At 52.6% G+C, this 18,120-nt stretch overlaps 1 long non-coding RNA gene across 1 annotated transcript in view; it reads right to left on the reverse strand.

Annotated features, from left to right (window-relative positions):
- Positions 1-5,133: 5,133 nt before the first annotated feature.
- Positions 5,134-18,120, reverse strand: part of LOC120977127 — an 18,330-nt gene continuing 5,343 nt past the window's right edge. The window contains exons 2-4 of the long non-coding RNA XR_005773827.1: positions 13,937-13,941; positions 11,106-11,117; positions 5,134-5,145 (exon numbers count right to left, since the gene is read on the reverse strand). This is a non-coding gene — a long non-coding RNA (uncharacterized LOC120977127). The remainder of the gene's footprint in view (positions 5,146-11,105; positions 11,118-13,936; positions 13,942-18,120) is intronic.

Consider the following 18,120-nt stretch of genomic DNA (forward strand, 5'->3'; position numbering starts at 1 on the left):
GTATGAAGTCTGTGGAGCCCCTGCAACCCCAGGGAGTGAAAAGAGCTCCACAGAAGCCATGTCCATCTGCGGCAAGAGAGGGGTGAGTGCTCCTGGAGGGAAGCCAGGGCCAGCGGTCGCTGGGTGGGGCGAGATGAAGCCCGGTGAGCCAGCTACCACCTTTGGCTCCCGCATCCTGGCATACCTCAGGGAGTACGAGGACCTTGGTAAGACCTTGAAAGGGCTCCGGGAGGAGCTGAAGGTGGAGAGGTTCAAGGCGGACAGAGCCTCTAGAAGCCGTCGCCCGGAGATCTCCGCCAGAATTAAAAAACTCAAGGCAGAGGTAACCAAGCTGGAAGAGAGGAGGGCTTGCATCCTTTCAAACGGCGGGCTTTTCCAGGAAAAACTCCTGAATGAGGCGCGGTTTGCAGAGATGGCGGGTGGCAAAAAAACGGAGATGGAAATATCGGATGCAGAGGAGGAGGAGGAATCCGGGGCCAGGAGGACCTCGTCTGTTGGGTCTTCGTTGCTGCCGGAGCAAGTCAGCCTGCCCCCCACTAGCTCAGATGATGAGGACACCGACGGTGAGAGCAGTGGTGTGGGGGGGGCAGCTGATGGAGCAGATTAGAATGCTGGAGTCCCCAAGGGTGCACATGGACAACATGGTCTTTGGGGACGAATTGTTGACAGACGAGGCTGGTCCCAAGAGGGGAAGGACAAAGGAAAAGAAGAAGAAAGACAGTGTGGGTGAGACCAAAATGATTTTCGTTCCTTACCAAATGCGCTCTGGGCCGGCTGCAAAGTCGGCTCAGGGCGCAGACCCCGTCAACCTCCCAGTCCCGGTCTCTGAAGTGGGATCGGGACGTAGAGGCGGGGAGAGCAAAAGACTTAAGATGGCGCCGGACGCCATCCTCGCTGGTAGCGAAGGTGGCGTGGAAAAGAAGATAGCATCGAGAGAGGGGGGGGGAGGAGGGAGCGCTCCGGTGCAGCGGTTGGCCACGCCCACTGCTGCCGCGGTCTCCGGTACACTGAGTCAGTGCGCTGTGGATCTGCGGTGGAGTGGGGTGGTTGCCGCTGAGGCGGGTGCGCGTCCTGACTCCCCCCATACCCGAGCTCCTGCTGCTCCCTCTGGTGCCACTGCCTCCGCTGTGCCCGCGGCCCCGCCCACCAGTGCTAAGGTATTGGTGGCGGGGAGCGACGCTGCTGGAGCCGGGGGTGGACCAGGGGGCATGAGGGAAAGCGTGTCGGAGGGCGTGGCCAAAGGTGCCTCCGGAAGTATGTGTGCGAAGGAGAAGATCGTCGCGAAATCCTGTGCTCCAGAGATTGGAGGACTTACTGAGGGCAGCCCTCATGAGGCTGAATTGGTAGGGGAGGCTATTGATGTTATGGATAGTCTCCCGGGTGCCGCCGGTCTCGCGGCCCCTGTGGCCCCGCCCACTGGAGTAACTGTATCGGTGGCCGGGGGCGGCGCTTCAGGGGAGGTGAGTGGGGTGGCGGACCCGGGAGATAGTGTCAATATGATCGGGACTGCTGGGGACAGTGGTGCTGCAAAGCAGCAGCCCTCAGAAGAAAAGAAAATTAAAAAAGGATATGTTTCCCCTGGCGGGGTAGACAGGTATGTGGCCACGGGGTACCTTTCCTCTGTCTCTACCCTCTCTTCCGGCGACGAATTAAGCATCGGGGGCGGGGGGCCTGTGGTGGTCCGGGCGCAGGTCTTGGGGGCTACGGGTAGTCAGGGGGAAGGCATGAAGAATAAGGAAGGTATCGCTGGTAATGATGTTATTGTTAATGATGTTAATGATGTCACTGTTAATGATGTCACTGTTAATGATGTCACTGTTGATGATGTCACTGTTAGTTCTAAGGTCCCAACTGGCCCAGCGGTGTGCGTGGAGGGACCCCCAGATTTGGTGGTGTTGGAGTCCTCAGTTGCGCCCTCTGCTGTGCCCGCGGTCGGGGGGGCTGTGGGGGTGGTGGCTGGCAGAGCGCCGGTAGCTGGAAAAGTTACTGGTGCGCTGGTCGGTGCCCTCGCAGTCCCTGCTGCCCCTGGGTCGTGTGAGGTCAGGGACCTTGTTGGGACTGAGGCGTTGGGCCCTGGCGGCCTGGCGGGTACGGGGGTTAGACCAGCCGCTGGGAAAGTGGCTGGCCCCCCTCGTGTCACCCCCCCGGGGGGATCTAGTGCATCACAGGTGGTAGGTAGTTTGGTGGGGGAGGGTGGGCCCGGTCTGACTGCCCCTCCTGCGTCCGTGACACCTGGCAGGAGTTATGCCAGCGTGGCGGGGGCTGCGGGGGGGGGGGGGGTCGTCCTCCATTGTCCTCCTCATTTCCAAATACTGGTGACGGTAACTTGCAGCGGCAACTTCTAGAGGCTTTAAGGAGAGGGGAAAGTTCCATTATGGTAGGGGGGCAGCAGGTAGATCTGTCCTTTTGGGTAGACAGGCATGGCCTGCGTGCCTTCCGAGAGCAAGTTTCGAGCGAGACCACCTGGTCCTCACCTACAACCGGCCCCGGGACGACCAGACGGAATGTTGTCTGTCTGAAGTGGAGAGGCGATGAAGCCTGCCCTACCAGGAAAAGGGTGGCGGAGCTTCTCTTTCAGATGGGCATCAGGGCGTGTGATATCTTTGCCCTGATACATCCGTTTGGTACCCGGGAGTTCGATGTCAGCTTTGCCCGGCCCGAGGGCCTTGAGCTCTTCTGGTCTGGGTATGAGCTGGCAAAGGACCTGCCGGATTGGAAAGGGTTTTTCGTGCAAGCGATAACCCGGCAGAGTGAGGTCAAGAAGGTGACTGTTTTGACCCGTAATGAGTCACTTTCTTGTATAGACATCTTAACGTGGTTGAGCAGGTACGGGGAAGTCCAGGGTCTTCCTAGTAAGAAACTAGACGAGTACGGCATCTGGTCGGGTGCCTGGACGTTTCAGATGAAGTTGAAGCGTTCCGGGGGGTCAGTTTCCCACATACCATCTTCTGCTTTTCTCGGAAAGGATAGAATCATGGTGTTCTACAGGGGACAGCCTAAGCTGTGTTACAAGTGCGGCAGCCCTTCACACTTTAGTGCCAGCTGCCAAGTGCAGAAGTGCGCATTGTGTGGGGGTGAGGGTCACCTAGCTGCATCTTGTAAACAGATTAGATGTAACCTGTGTGGTGAGCTAGGCCATCCATTCAGCCGTTGCCCTCGCTCTATTGCTAACGTGGCTCGTGCACACGCAGAGGTGGGCCGGGAGGCAGCCGCGGCCGAGGCGAGTAAAACTAGCGAAGGTAGTAGAGCAGAGGGGTCAGTGAAGAAGAAGGTTAGTCCGTCCCAGCAGAGGCGGAATGAGAGGCGTCAAATGGAGAGGGAACGGACGGAACCCCGTCCTGGGGTGATGTCTGTTCCCTCCCAGGAGGCTGCCTCTCCTGGCACTGAGACCCTGGGGGTAACGGCGGTGAATAAGGAACTCAGGAGACTAGCCCGTTCCGAGGAGTCTCTGTCCTCCTGCTACGAAAGTGCGTCAGAGGGGGATGCGACAGAGCCAAATAAAAGGAAATGTCCGACCAAAATAAGATCTAGCCCGGCCAGTGTTGCCAGGGAAGGTGAAGCCAGCTCCTCCCTGGATCTCTCCAATCCTGGTTCTCTTCCCCTGGATCTTTCCAACCGGTACCTCATCTTGGATGAGATCTCCGCCTCCACTCCTGATGGGGAGGAGGTTGAAGATGGGGTGACGGAGGGGCAAGAGAAGGAGCCTCAAGAAGGGCCCGCGCCTCTCCCTGGTGGGGATGCAGGGTCCTCAGGGGTAGAGGCGGGTCCAGCCATTGGAAATGGGAACGACAAGGGTGGTGCGGAGGGGGAGTTGGGGGTGACCAATGTGATGGACACCACCACCTCTCTCAAAAGAAACCGGACCACCTTAGAGGAGAAAAGGAGGGGGAGGAGGTAGGCCGTCTAACTTAATCACCCTTTATGGCGGCACTCACTCCGTTGACTCTGGCGACTATCAATGTCGCCAGTATCAAGTCAGATGCGGCTAGATTCGCAGCCTTTGATTTTCTCAGCCGAATTGAAGCTGACATTTTATTCTTGCAAGAGACCAGGCTGCCAAATTTGGCGGCCATACATAAAGCAAAAAAGGAGTGGAGGTTAGGTCCATCATATTGGTCTCTTGCGGCTGAGCCGTATAGCGGAGTGGCGGTGCTTTTTACCGCACCAGTAGAAAGCAGACGGGTGATCGAATTAGAAATGGGAAGGTGCCTGATCTTAGATGTCCTCATGAGGGGACAGGAACTTCATTTAATAAACATCTATGGTCCCCAAACCAAGTGGGACCGGAAGAGTCTCTTCATGAGGATAAAACCCTTCCTTTTTACGAGTCGGCAGGTGATCTTTGGCGGTGACTTCTATACAATCACGAGGTCCCAAGATAGGGGAGGCGCCAAAGATCGGCTGGATTATGATAGTATAGCCCTGAATAGCATAGCTAGTGAGGCTCGCCTGGTGGATGTCCACATTAGGCACACCCCAGGTCACGGTGGGTTCACTTTCTTCCGAGGTAGCTAGACTAGGTCTAGAATAGACAGGTTTTTTTTAAAGGAGGAGACTACTTTTTCACCCTTAAAGGTTGTTGAAGTGGAATTCTCCGATCACTGTCTAATTATGTTTTCTTTGAATGTTTCAGAGTCCCCCCAAGTGGGAAGGGGTTATTGGAAGCTAAATTTGGCCCTCCTGGAGGAAGCAGAGGTAAGACAATCCTTTGAGGACTTTCTTCAGAGTCAGGTAGATATGCTGGACCTATGTGACACTAAGTCTGAGTGGTGGGAGATGTTCAAAGAACGGGTAGCACAATTCTTCCGTCAGCTCTCGAGCCTCAGGTCCCTGGACAGGTACCGCTTGTATCAGGGTCTGAGGAGGAAACTCGAACATCTGGTCTCGACTGGGGGTAGCCGAGAGGAGACCTCCAGGGTGAAATCCTTGCTTAAGAGGTGCCAGTATGATAGACACGCATCCTTGGTTTTTGAGAGGGATTTCGGGAGGTACCGCTCGCCCGACCCCTACAGAAACTGTAAGATGTCAGTGAAGAGTAAACTGGTGACGGGTCTGATTGATGGTACAGGATCTCTGAATCGGTCCAGATCAGGGATCTTGGAAGTCGTCGGATCTTTCTACTCGCACCTCTTGGGGAGGAGGGATCTGGATCGGGACAAGATTTCGGCTTTCCTGACCGAGGCCATCCCTGAGTCAGGAGCTCATCTCTCTCTTGGCGCTTTGACAGAAGAGATTAGAAAGGAGGAAGTTATCCTGGCGGTGGAAGGGTTAGCTCTGAAGAAGTCGCTAGGCCCGGATGGCTTAACATCCGAGTTTTATAAGGCCTTTAAGGACTCTTTATGTCCCCTCTTGACTGAGGTATTCAATGAGTGTTTATCCTCGGGCACTCTGCCTCAGTCAATGAGGAGGTCAGCCCTGATCCTTCTGTCAAAAGGTAAGGATCCGAGCCGTATTGAGAATTGGCGTCCCATAGCGCTTCTCAATACGGACAGGAAGATTCTGGCCAGGATACTGTTTAATCGGTTGGTGGAGTTTGCACCCCGGCTCCTTTCGGGCACCCAACATTGCTCTGTTCCAGGCCGGAGCACTTTTAGTGCTGTACTCGGTGTCAGAGAGGCAGTGGAGCAGAGTAGGGCGGGTGGCTGGAAGGGGTACTTGCTGTCCTTGGATCAAGCAAAGGCCTTTGATCGGGTTATTCACGAGTACCTCTGGTCGGTCCTTCTGAGATATGGCCTGCCGGAGGGGTTTGTCAATTGGTTAAAGATCTTATACTCAGGGGCATAAAGTTTTCCGCTGGTGAATGGTTGGTCGGGCAATTCCTTTGATGTCGGGTCTGGAGTCCGCCAGGGTTGTCCGTTGAGCCCGCTTTTATACGTGTTCGTGATTGATCCTCTTCTAAAGAGGCTTCATCGTGGACCGTTGGCGGGAGTCAGGATGGATCCGGCGGAGCCAAAAGCCACTCTTTGGGTTGTGGCGTACGCTGACGATGTCACTATTTTCGTGTCCTCGAGAGAGGAGGCGGAATATGTGATGTCTGAGGTGGGGCACTACTCGGAGGCTTCTGGGTCGTTGATCACCCGGGATAAGTGTGAGAGTCTCTGGCTGGGAGGCGGAGATCCATCTTTTGTTCTCCCGGACACCCTTCCAGAGCCCCAGCCGTCAGCTAAAATCTTAGGCGTGCATTTTTGTCATGGGGATTACCCCACTCAAAATTGGGATGGCAGGCTTAAGATCGCCGCTCAGAAGGTCGACTAGTGGAAGGGTTGGTCCTTGACCCTCAGGGAAAGGGTGAGCCTGATCAAGACTTACCTTCTCCCTTTGCTGATCTATTTGGCCAGTGTATGTATCCTGCCAGAGCCTCTCTGGACTCGGGTCTACAGCCTGTTCTTCCAACTGTTATGGGGGAATAGGCTGAACCTAGTCAAGAGGGAAGTGACTTATCGCACGAGGAGACTAGGGGGGTTGGGTATGGTCAACCCTGTGGTGTTCCTTGTGAACACCTTTGTTAAGATCAACCTAGCAGACCTCTGGAAGGAGAGGGCTCCTCCATGGATAGTCTCTTGCAGGGGTTGGTTTCGGCCTTTCTTCCAGCAATGGGAGACTGGAGGGCGTGTGAAGGATTTGCGTACGCCGCACGGATATCTCCCGGCTTATGTCACCCCGACTCTGAAGGTGATCCGCCGGTGGGGTTTGGAGGTGAGGGAGATCAGAACCCTGTCAAGGAGATCCCTTGACGAGAGGGTCTTGTTGACCCGCTTCCAAAAGCCCCTGGCCCTTAAGGATTGCCCAAGTCGGGATCTAGATGGGTGGTTGCAGTTGTTAAATTCAGCAAGGATCCCCTTGAAGTATTGGGACTTGACTTGGCTCTGCTTTCACGGGAAGCTGTATGTGAGGGACAATCTGAAGTATAGGAACTCTGAGGAAAGGGGTTGCCCCCGGGAGGAGTGTGGCTCTGCATTAGAAAGCATGGATCACTTCCTGCTTCGGTGTCCCTTTAATTCAGAAGTGTACAAACGGGTGGGAGCCTCCATCGGCTGGCCTAGGCTGGCCGACCTCTCCTATGCGGAGTGGGCCTATGGAATGTACAAAGTAGGAGGGTGTAACGAGCCCCTCCTCGCTTTATTCTGCTCTCACGGCACTCCCTGATGTGACCACAATATTTGCTAGCTCCGCCGTTGATGATCCGGCCTCAAACGACCGCTCGTGTCGTTTTAATTCTCACAGAACTAACATCAGTCAGGCTGTATGTGAGTTCAAGCTGACAAATTCTTTATTGAATGCATCACATATATTTATAATGACAGTTGGAACACCTCTTTCAATTGGTAAATTGTAAAACCCCCTCTGATTGGCTATGCAAATGAGGTAAGCAGAGATTAGTTTAAGAGCTTGGCTGGGAGGCAGATGGGTGTGGCCATTGTCACAGAGAGAGTCAAACCATGACATTACCCCCCCTCCCGGGAAACAGTCCAACAGCCACAGTGGGACCCTCACCGGGTCAACTCGAGGATGTTGGAAAAGTAGTCTTAAGATTCCAGGTCCGTTTGCCGTGACAATCCATCCGCATTCCCGTTTTGAGGCCCTGGCCGATATTGTATGGTGAAATTGTAGGGTTGCAAAGCCAGGCTCCACCTTAGTAATCGGCCATTCTCTCCCTGGATACACTCACTTGGCATTGCACAAGGTGGAGACCCTCGGGCAGAAACCCCTGAGACAATCAGCCTATAGGATTCCTGGAGCTGTGCAAGAAGGGATGAGAGCAGAGATTAGGGAGATGCTTAAGTTAGGGGTGATCGAACCATCAGCAAGCCCCTGGGCTTCCCCTGTAGTATTAGTCCCAAAACGGGATGGCACGACCCGATTTTGTGTGGACTATAGGCGACTGAATGACTGTACTGTGACAGATGCCTACCCCATGCCCCGAGTGGACGAATTGTTGGACAAAATAGCTCAGGGACATTATCTGACGACTATTGACCTGTATAAGGGTTATTGGCAGATTCCCCTGGAGGCGGCCGCTATTCCAAAGTCGGCCTTCATCACCCAGTTTGGCCTTTACCAGTTCCGGGTAATGCCATTCGGGATGAAAAATGCTCCGGCTACCTTCCAACGAATGATAGATCAACTCCTCGGTGGTCTGCAGGATTTTGCATGCGCATATCTTGATGACATCGCAATCTATAGCCAGACATAGGAGGAGCATCTCAGACACCTGGGCATAGTGCTAGACAGAATCAGAGTTGCAGGCCTGACCCTGAAGCCAGACAAGTGTAATATCGGGATGTCTGAGGTATATTATTTGGGACATAGAGTGGGATGTGGGAAGCAGAGGCCGGAGCCTGCAAAAATCGAGGCCATCCTAAACTGGCCAGTTCCCAGAACCAAGGCCCAGGTACTTGCATTTTTAGGGACAGCCGGGTACTACAGAAAGTTTGTACCTCACTATAGTGACATAGCCAAACCACTGACGGTCCTGACCAAAAATAATCTCCCTAGACAGGTCCTGTGGTCCCCGGAGTGCGAAACAGCATTTCAACAGTTGAAAACCACCCTAACACAAGCTCCCATACTGACGGCACCCGATCCTAACAAACGCTTTGTCGTACATACAGACGCCTCCATGTTCGGACTGGGAGCCGTACTAAGTCAAGTTGGCGACAATGGGAAGGAGCACCCGGTGGCGTATCTCAGCCGCAAGTTGTTACCCCGTGAAGTTGGATATGCTGCCGTGGAAAAAGAATGTTTGGCTTTAGTCTGGGCTTTAAAGAAATTGCAGCCCTACGTCTATGGACGCTCTTTTACCGTCATGACGGACCACAATCCCTTGATATGGCTAAACCGTGTGGCGGGAGAGAATGGCCGATTACTAAGGTGGAGCCTGGCTTTGCAACCCTACAATTTCACCATACAATATCGGCCAGGGCCTCAAAACGGGAATGCGGATGGATTGTCACGGCAAACGGACCTGGAATCTAAAGACTACTTTTCCAACATCCTCGAGTTGACCCGGTGAGGGTCCCACTGTGGCTGTTGGACTGTTTGCCGGGAGGGGGGGTAATGTCATGGTTTGACTCTCTCTGTGACAATGGCCACACCCATCTGCCTCCCAGCCAAGCTCTTGAACTAATCTCTGCTTACCTCATTTGCATAGCCAATCAGAGGGGGTTTTACAATTTACCAATTGAAAGAGGTGTTCCAACTGTCATTATAAATATATGTGATGCATTCAATAAAGAATTTGTCAGTTTGAACTCACATACAGCCTGACTGATGTTAGTTCTGTGAGAATTAAAACGACACGAGCGGTCGTTTGAGGCCGGATCATCAACGGCGGAGCCAGCAAATATTGTGGTCACATCAGGGAGTGCCGTGAGAGCAGAATAGAGCGAGGAGGGGCTCGTTACAGAGGGACCCTTGCACTGTGTTTTTAGTTAGCATAGTGGTTAGGTTTTTCACGTGGAATGCACGGTGTTTAGTGACCACTCAACAGAAAGTCCTCCCTGTGGAAGAGGTATGTAGGAACATCCTAGGTGACCTGGGGAAGGTCCGTTCTCTTGAGTGCGAAAGACTGGGTACTGATGGAGTTTCTTACCTCTGGAGGGGCTTCACCTTTGATGTGCCTTAGTCAAGTAGTACTCCTTCCTGGTGGTGGGCTAATGCTGGCACATTAGAATTTTTGTTTTGGAAAAGGAAAAAAGTTTTTGAAGAAGGGTTTCAGGTAAACTGAACCTAGGCCTTCGGGTAATGTCATTAATGTTGTTATATGTTGTTATTTGTAGGTGTTATTATTGGAATATTGTGTATATTGTATATATTGTATAATTTGTGTTATAGTAGGGTAAGAGGGTTGTAGTTAGGTTGGGTGGGCAGGGGAAGGGGGGGGGGTAATTTGTGTTGGGAGGCCTGCATCCAGCCCTGGACTATGCAGACATGGGAGGACATGGGGCGAGGGGCTGGATGTGGGTGGTGGTGGAGGGCTGGCCTCGGACTATGCGGACATGCAACAGACATGAGGCGGAGGTCAGCCCTGGGTATTTAGGGGAGGTGGAAGATAATCAATTTTGTTAGGGATAGAGTAGGATAAGTGAGCTATGCTTATAGGTGTATTCTGTTATTTATTATAAAAAGGTGATGAAAAAAAAAATAAAAAATATATATATATATATATATATATATATAAATAATAATAATAATAATAATAATAATATTATTGGATTCATTTTGTTTGACAAGTTGTCTTTTATTTTTGTTTTATTCTATTTCTTTAGCTTTGTTTTATTCTATTTCTTTGGTATTGTATATATTGTATATAGGGTTTCAGTCAGACCGGATGGTTAAGTTTCCTTTTGTTTTTGTGTCTGGTTACTAACTTCTTTTTAGTTTTTCTTTAGGCATTTATGAAGAAAGAAAGGAGTATGAATGAAGCTGGGCCAGTTTGGGTTTTATGCGTCATGTATAATGCTGTGTTGTGTTTGTATTTTACTATGGCAAGGTTTTGTATTTTTGTATAAAATGTAATAAAAAAAGAGTAGGAGGTGTTTCACTTGAGCTCCTGAACATCCGAAGCAGAGGCCTTCCTGGGGATTTTCCTACCATCTGTTCCCCAGGAGGAGTTCCAGACCTGCGAGGAGTTCTCTACCACCTCTCCCCAGCCCAGGCCCTGCCTCTCCCTAGGGAGTTTGGCAGGGTCCTGCGGCCATGTCATCCCCCAAGGGTGCCCCTGCTCCCCGGCTTGGGTCGGAGGGGAGCATGGACGTGCGGCGACCTTCCCTGAACGACGGCGGCGAGGGGGTGAGAACAACTGGACGCGGAGGTAGCCAAGTCCCCCCTGAGGACCCAAGGACGTCAGGAAGGAAAGATCTACCAGCAAGAGGCCGAGAGGTGTCGTCCCAGGTAGGATGGGGGTCCCGGTGGGAGGGAGAGAGCACCCTCACCTACAGCTCTCGTGTAGCGACCCACCTACGGGAATATGATGCGCTGGGACGGCACCTCAAAGCCGTAAGGAAGGAGTTGAAGGAGACGAGGGCCAGATCCACCATCTCCTCTAATTCAAAGAAGCCCCCCCCCTAATTCAAAGAGAGAAGATTAGGGTCCTGAAAGAGGACCTGGAGGCCTCTCTGAGGCAGCAAGAACAATTACTGGAGGGAAGTGGTCCCTTCAGGGAAAAACTTGTAAATGGGGATCAGTTCAGGGAGATGGAGGCTGCGAGGGGAGGGGAGCCGTGCGGGGGTGCGAGAGAGTGAGGAGGAGGAGTTAGAAATGGACTCCGAATCTCTGGCATCCCAAGCAGGCCCCCAAACCTTGCAGTCTGAACCAGCCCTCCCGGTAACCCCAGTGATGGAGGGATACAGTGGCATTCCGCCGGAGCAGGAGCAAATACACTTACCTGCGTTGCCATCTTCAGATGAGACATCAGCCATGGAGAGTAGCAGTGAGGAGCCCGGTTTGCTGAGAGAAATCCGAATGCTGGAATCGCCAGCGATGGACCTTCAGGGTTTTGCCTTTGGAGAAGACCTACTGAACGAGGGCGAGGATGAGAGAGGTGGCAAGAAGAAAAAAAAGAAAAAGAAGCAAGAAAACATCCAGACTCGTTTGGTCTATACACGCTTGGTGGAGGCTGAAAAGTCTTCACCAGGCGTGTATCCCGCTAAACTCCCTGTCTCGGCATCTGGGGTGGTGTCTGAGCGGAGGAGCGGGGAGATTGTGCTGCCCAAAATGGCGCCGGACGCCATCCTTGCATGTGGAGGCAGGGAGGAGGTGCCTGTGGAAGGAGGGAACCAGCAGCCATGTATTGAAAGTGGAGGGGGTGGGCAGGAAAATCGGGAGGCCCCGCCCACCGCCCTGTCAGCCACTTCGTCCGCCGCTCTAGCTACCGCCCTCCCTGCCGTCCCGGTGTGTAGGATGGTGCTGGGGCGGTGTGATGATGAGGTCACCGTCCCTCCTACACAGGGCGGTGATATCTCTGGGTCCCCGCCTGCAGCTGCAAACGTGCGGCGGGGATCAAAGGAGGCAGCGGTGGGCGGTGCGGGGGCGTGGCCGGCACGTGGCCTGTTACGTGACGGGGGCATGGCTGGGGGTCCGTCCGGGCATCCTCCTGTCGGCGCACATGTGGGCGTGGCCGGGGGGGTGCCCGGCCGTGCTTCTTTACGCGTCTCTGAAGCTGAGAGTGTGGATGCTGGCAGTAAGCGCCAGCGTACAGGAGAGTTGGGTGCCGGGGCGACTGGGGTAGATATGGCTGCAGCGCCCCGGTCCACGAAGAAAGGTTTTATTTTGCCGGAGCAAGTGGCCAGGTACATTGCCGCTGGACACGCCCCCTCTGTCTCCGCCTCCTCCTCCAGCGCTGAATTAAGTGCTGGGGAGGGGGGGAGTGTGGTAGTCAAAGCCCAGGTCTTAAGGGCGGGGGGGGCTTGGCCAGTGGCAATGAAGGTAGCAGGGGGTACAGTAAGAACAGTAGGAATAATAAGGGTAATAATAATAAAGTAAATAATAAAGTGAGAGATAGCAGGATAAATGAAAATAATATGACACCTGCTGTTAAACCACCTGCTGCAGCAGCTGTCCCAGCAGGGAGAAAGGGTGCATGTGAGCAGGATGGTGGAAGGGGTGTTGGTGGAGGTGCTGCATCTGGTCCCAAAGGTGGGTTGGATGCTGGGAGTCAGCGGACCGTCGCTGAAAAAGTGGTGGCTGCGGCTCCTGGTGTCCGCCCTCCGGAGGGCTCCGGTGTGGCATCTGGTATTAGTGTAGTGGGGGGGGGGCGGTTCGGTTGCCCCTCCTGCGGCCGTAACATCTGGCAGAAGTTATGCCAGTGTGGCTGCGGCCGTGGGGGGGGAGGGGCTATCCTCGTTGGCTTCCTCATTCCTGGGAGTCGCGGTTGGTGACTTGCAACGGCGACACCTGGAGGCCCTCAAAAGGGGAGAGAGTTCAATGACTGTAGAGGGTGAGAAAGTGGACCTATCCTTATGGATAGACAGGCACGGCCTGCGAGCTTTCCGAGAGGAACCGGCCCTGGGACCAGACGGAATGTAGTCTGTCTCAAGTGGAGAAGCAATGATGCCTGCCCTACAAGGAAAAGGGTGGTGGAGCTCCTGCTTGAGATGGGTTTCAGGGTGGCTGAAATCTTCGCCCTGATACATCCCTATGGTTCCAGGGAGTTCGACATCAGCTTTGCCCAGCCGGAGGGCCTAGAGCTTTTCTGGTCCGGGTATGAGCTGGTGAAGAACTTACCGGATTGGAAGGGGTTTTTCGCCCAGGCGATAACCCGGCAGAACAACGTCAAGAAAGTGACCGTTTTGACCCGTAACGAATCACTTTCTTGCGTTGATATTCTGACCTGGCTAAGCAGGTATGGTGACGTCCAGGGTGTACCATCCAAAAACCTGGACGAATTTGGCATTTGGTCGGGAGCCTGGACTTTCAATGTGAAGTTGAAATGTCTGGGAAGTACAGTTTCCCACATTCCATCCTCTGCCTTCATCGGCCGGGATAGGATTCTTGTTTTCTACAGGGGCAGCCTAAGCTCTGTCACAAGTGTGGCAGCCCTGCAGAAGTGCGCATTGTGTGGAGGGACAGGTCACCTTGCCGCATCTTGTGGGGAGATTAGGTGCAACTTGGGTGTTGTGCTCGGACACCCATTTAGTCGCTGTCCCCTCTCAGAGGTCAATGCGGCCCGAGCTCACGCAGGAGTGGGCCGGGAGGTCCCTTCGGCTGAGGCGGGTGCTGGCGGAGACAGTCGAGTTAAGGGGTCGGTGAAGACCAAGAGCGGTCCGTCCCGGCAGAGGCGGAGGGAGAGACGCCAGGCGGAGAGGGAGCAGAGGGAACCCCGCCACAATGGGGTGATGTCTGCCCCTCCCCAAGTGGCTGACTCCCGTAGTTCGGAGACCCTAGGAGACAGGGAGCTAAGTGCGGAAATCGAGAGACTAGACCGAGCCGATGGGACCCAGTCTTCGCACTACAAAAGCGCAGCAGAGGGTAGTGAGACTGGGTCCTATACCAACAGATGGAAACGGTACTCAAAAAAGAAAAAGAGCCCGACCAAAGTAGCCAGGGAAGGCGTAACTGGCTCCCCTCATGAGCTCTCCAACCGGTATCTCACTTTGGATGAGACCTCCACCTCCTCTTCATCCGGGGAGGAGGTAGGAAGTGGGGTACCAGGGGCGAAGGTGGGAGGGCTTCCAGGAGGCCTCGTGCCCCTCTCTGGTGTGGATGTAAGGTCCCCAGAAGAGGAGAAAAACCCGATTCCCGGAACTAAGAAAGGCAAGGGCGGTACGCAAGAGGGAGCGGTGGTGACAGATGGAATGGACACCACCGTCTCTCTCAAAAGAGGTTGTGCCGCCTTAGAGGACAGCCCCGGGAGGGGTAAGAAGGTTGGGAAGGAAGGAGGACATTCAGCTTAAACACCAAGTATGGCGGTACCCACTCAGCTGACACTGGCGACCATTAATGTCGCCAGCATTAAATCGGATGCGGCTCGCTATACAGCCTTTGATTTTTTCAGCCGAGTTGAAGCTGATGTTTTATTTTTGCAAGAGACCAGACTGTCAAACTTGGCAGAAGTGCATAAGGCGAAGAGGGAGTGGAGATCTGGGCCCTCCTTCTGGTCTCTTGCGGCTGAGCCGTATAGCGGAGTGGCGGTTCTTTTCACCGTACCGGTAGAATGCCGACGGGTGGTTGAGCTAGAAATGGGGAGGTGTTTGATTTTGGATATCCTCATGAAGGGACAGGAACTGCGCCTAATCAATATCTATGGGCCCCAGTCCAAGTGGGACAGGAAATGTCTCTTTATGAGGATCAAGCCTTTCCTTTTTACAAGCCGGCAAGTGGTTTTGGTGGGGACTTTAACACCATCATAAGGTCCCAAGATAGGGGAGGCACCAGAGACCGGCTGGCTTATGATAGTATAGCTTTAAATAGCATAGCTAGTGAGGCTCGTCTGGTGGATGTCCACATCAGGCACACCCCAGACCACGGGGGTTTCACTTACTATAGAGGAGATAGGATTAGGTCTACAGTCGTGGCCAAAAGTTTTGAGAATTACATAAATATTGGAAATTGGAAAAGTTGCTGCTTACGTTTTTAGAATAGCAATTTGCATATACTCCAGAATGTTATGAAGAGTGATCAGATGAATTGCATAGTCCTTCTTTGCCATGAAAATTAACTTAATCCCAAAAAAACCTTTCCACTGCATTTCATTGCTGTCATTAAAGGACCTGCTGAGATCATTTCAGTAATCGTCTTGTTAACTCAGGTGAGAATGTTGACGAGCACAAGGCTGGAGATCTTTATGTCAGGCTGATTGGGTTAAAATGGCAGACTTGACATGTTAAAAGGAGGGTGATGCTTGAAATCATTGTTCTTCCATTGATAACCATGGTGACCTGCAAAGAAACGCGTGCAGCCATCATTGCGTTGCATAAAAATGGCTTCACAGGCAAGGATATTGTGGCTACTAAGATTGCACCTCAATCAACAATTTATCGGATCATCAAGAACTTCAAGGAAAGAGGTTCAATTCTTGTTAAGAAGGCTTCAGGGCATCCAAGAAAGTCCAGCAAGCGCCAGGATCGTCTCCTAAAGAGGATTCAGCTGCGGGATCGGAGTGCCACCAGTGCAGAGCTTGCTCAGGAATGGCAGCAGGCAGGTGTGAGCGCATCTGCACGCACAGTGAGGCGAAGACTTTTGGAAGATGGCCTGGTGTCAAGAAGGGCAGCAAAGAAGCCACTTTTCTCCAAAAAAAACTTCAGGGACAGATTGATCTTCTGCAGAAAGTATGGTGAATGGACTGCTGAGGACTGGGGCAAAGTCATATTCTCAGATGAAGCCTCTTTCCGATTGTTTGAGGCATCTGGAAAAAGGCTTGTCCGGAGAAGAAAAGGTGAGCGCTACCATCCGTCCTGTGTCATGCCAACAGTAAAGCATCCTGAGACCATTCATGTGTGGGGTTGCTTCTCATCCAAGGGAGTAGGCTCACTCACAATTTTGCCCAAAAACACAGCCATGAATAAAGAATGGTACCAAAACACCCTCCAACAGCAACTTCTTCCAACAATGCAACAACAGTTTGGTGAAGAACAATGCATTTTACAGCACGATGGAGCACCGTGCCATAAGGCAAAAGTGATAACTAAGTGGCTCGGGGACCAAAACGTTGACATTTTGGGTCCATGGCCTGGAAACTCCCCAGATCTTAATCCCATTGAGAACTTGTGGTCAATCCTCAAGAGGCGGGTGGACAAACAAAAACCCACTAATTCTGACAAACTCCAAGAAGTGATTATGAAAGGATGGGTTGCTATCAGTCAGGAATTGGCCCAGAAGTTGATTGAGAGCATGCCCAGTCGAATTGCAAAGGTCCTGAAAAAGAAGGGCCAACACTGCAAATACTAACTCTTTGCATAAATGTCATGTAATTGTCGATAAAAGCCTTTGAAACGTATGAAGTGCGTGTAATTATATTTCACTACATCACAGAGACAACTGAAACAAAGATCTAAAAGCAGTTTAGCAGCAAACTTTGTGAAAACTAATATTTGTGTCATTCTCAAAACTTTAGGCCACGACTGTAGAATAGACAGGTTTTTTTTGAAGGAGGAGGCTATTTTCTTGCCCTTAAGGGTTGTGGAGGTAGAATTCTCCGACCACTGTCTGATTATGTTCTCTCTGAATATTTCAGAATCCCCCCAAATGGGAAGAGGTTACTGGAAGCTGAATGCGGGAGTCCTGGAGGAAGCAAAGGTGAGACAATCCTTTGAGGACTTTCTTCAGAATCAGGTAGCTTTGCTGGATCTCTGTGACACTAAGTCAGAGTGGTGGGAGGTATTCAAAGACCGGGCTGCAAAGTTCTTCCGCCAGCTCTCGAGCCTCAGGTCTCTGGACAGGTATCGCCTGTATCAGAGTCTGAGGAGGAAACTCGAAGATCTGGTCTCGACTGGAGGTAGCCGAGAGGATATTTCCAGGGTGAAATCTTTGCTCAAGAGGTGCCAGTATGATAGACACACGTCTTTGGTTTTTGAGAGGGACTTCGGGAGGTACCGCTCGCCCGACCCCTACAGAAACTGTAAGATGTCAGGGAAGAGTAAGTTAATAACAGGACTGGTTGATGGTACGGGGTCTCTGAACAGGTCCAGATCAGGGATCCTGGAAGTCATCAGATCCTTTTACTCGTGGCTCTTGGGGAAGAGGGATCTGGATCGGGACAAGATGTTGGCTTTCCTAGCTGAGATCACCCCTGAGTCAGAAGCTCACCTCTCTTTTGACGTTTTGGTAGAGGTGATCAGGAAGGAGGAAGTTATCCTGGCGGTGGAAGGGTTAGCTCTGAAGAAGTCGCCAGGCCCGGATGGCTTAACATCCGAGTTTTATAAGACCTTTAAGGACTCTTTATGTCCCCTCTTGACTGAGGTATTCAATGAGTGTCTATCCTCGGGCACTCTGCCTCAGTCAATGAGGAGGTCAGCCCTGATCCTTCTGTCAAAGGGTAAAGATCCGAGCCGTATTGAGAACTGGCGTCCCATAGCACTTCTCAATATGGACAGAAAGATTCTGGCCAAGATACTGTTTAACAAGCTGGTGAAGTTCGCGCCTCGACTTCTTTCGGTGGCTCAGCATTGCTCAGTTCCAGGCCGCAGCACTTTTAGTGCTGTCCTCGGTGTCCGAGAGGCAGTGGAACAGAGTAGGGCAGGCCACTGGAGGGGGTACATGCTGTCCTTAGATCAAGCAAAGGCATTTGATCGGGTGAACCACGAGTACCTCTGGTCGGTCCTTCTGAAGTATGGCCTACCAGGGGGGTTTGTCGATTGGTTAAAGATTTTGTATGCGGGGGCGGAGAGTTTCCCGCTTGTGAACGGTTGGTCTGGCTGCCCTTTTGAGGTTGGGTCTGGCGTTCGCCAGGGTTCTCCTTTGAGCCCGCTTTTATACGTGTCCGCGATTGATCCCTTTCTTAAGAGGGTCAATCGTGGACCGTTGGCGGGAGTCGGGATGGATCCAGCGGCGTCGGAAGCCACTCTGAGGACAGTAGTGTACGCTGACGATGTCACCATTTTCGTGTCCTCGAAAGGGGAGGCGGAATACGTGATGTCTGAGGTGGACCGCTACTCGGAGGCATCCGGGTCCATGATTAACCGG

The sequence above is a fragment of the Bufo bufo genome, chromosome 1 (assembly GCF_905171765.1).
Source record: "Bufo bufo chromosome 1, aBufBuf1.1, whole genome shotgun sequence".
Lineage (NCBI taxonomy): Eukaryota > Metazoa > Chordata > Amphibia > Anura > Bufonidae > Bufo > Bufo bufo.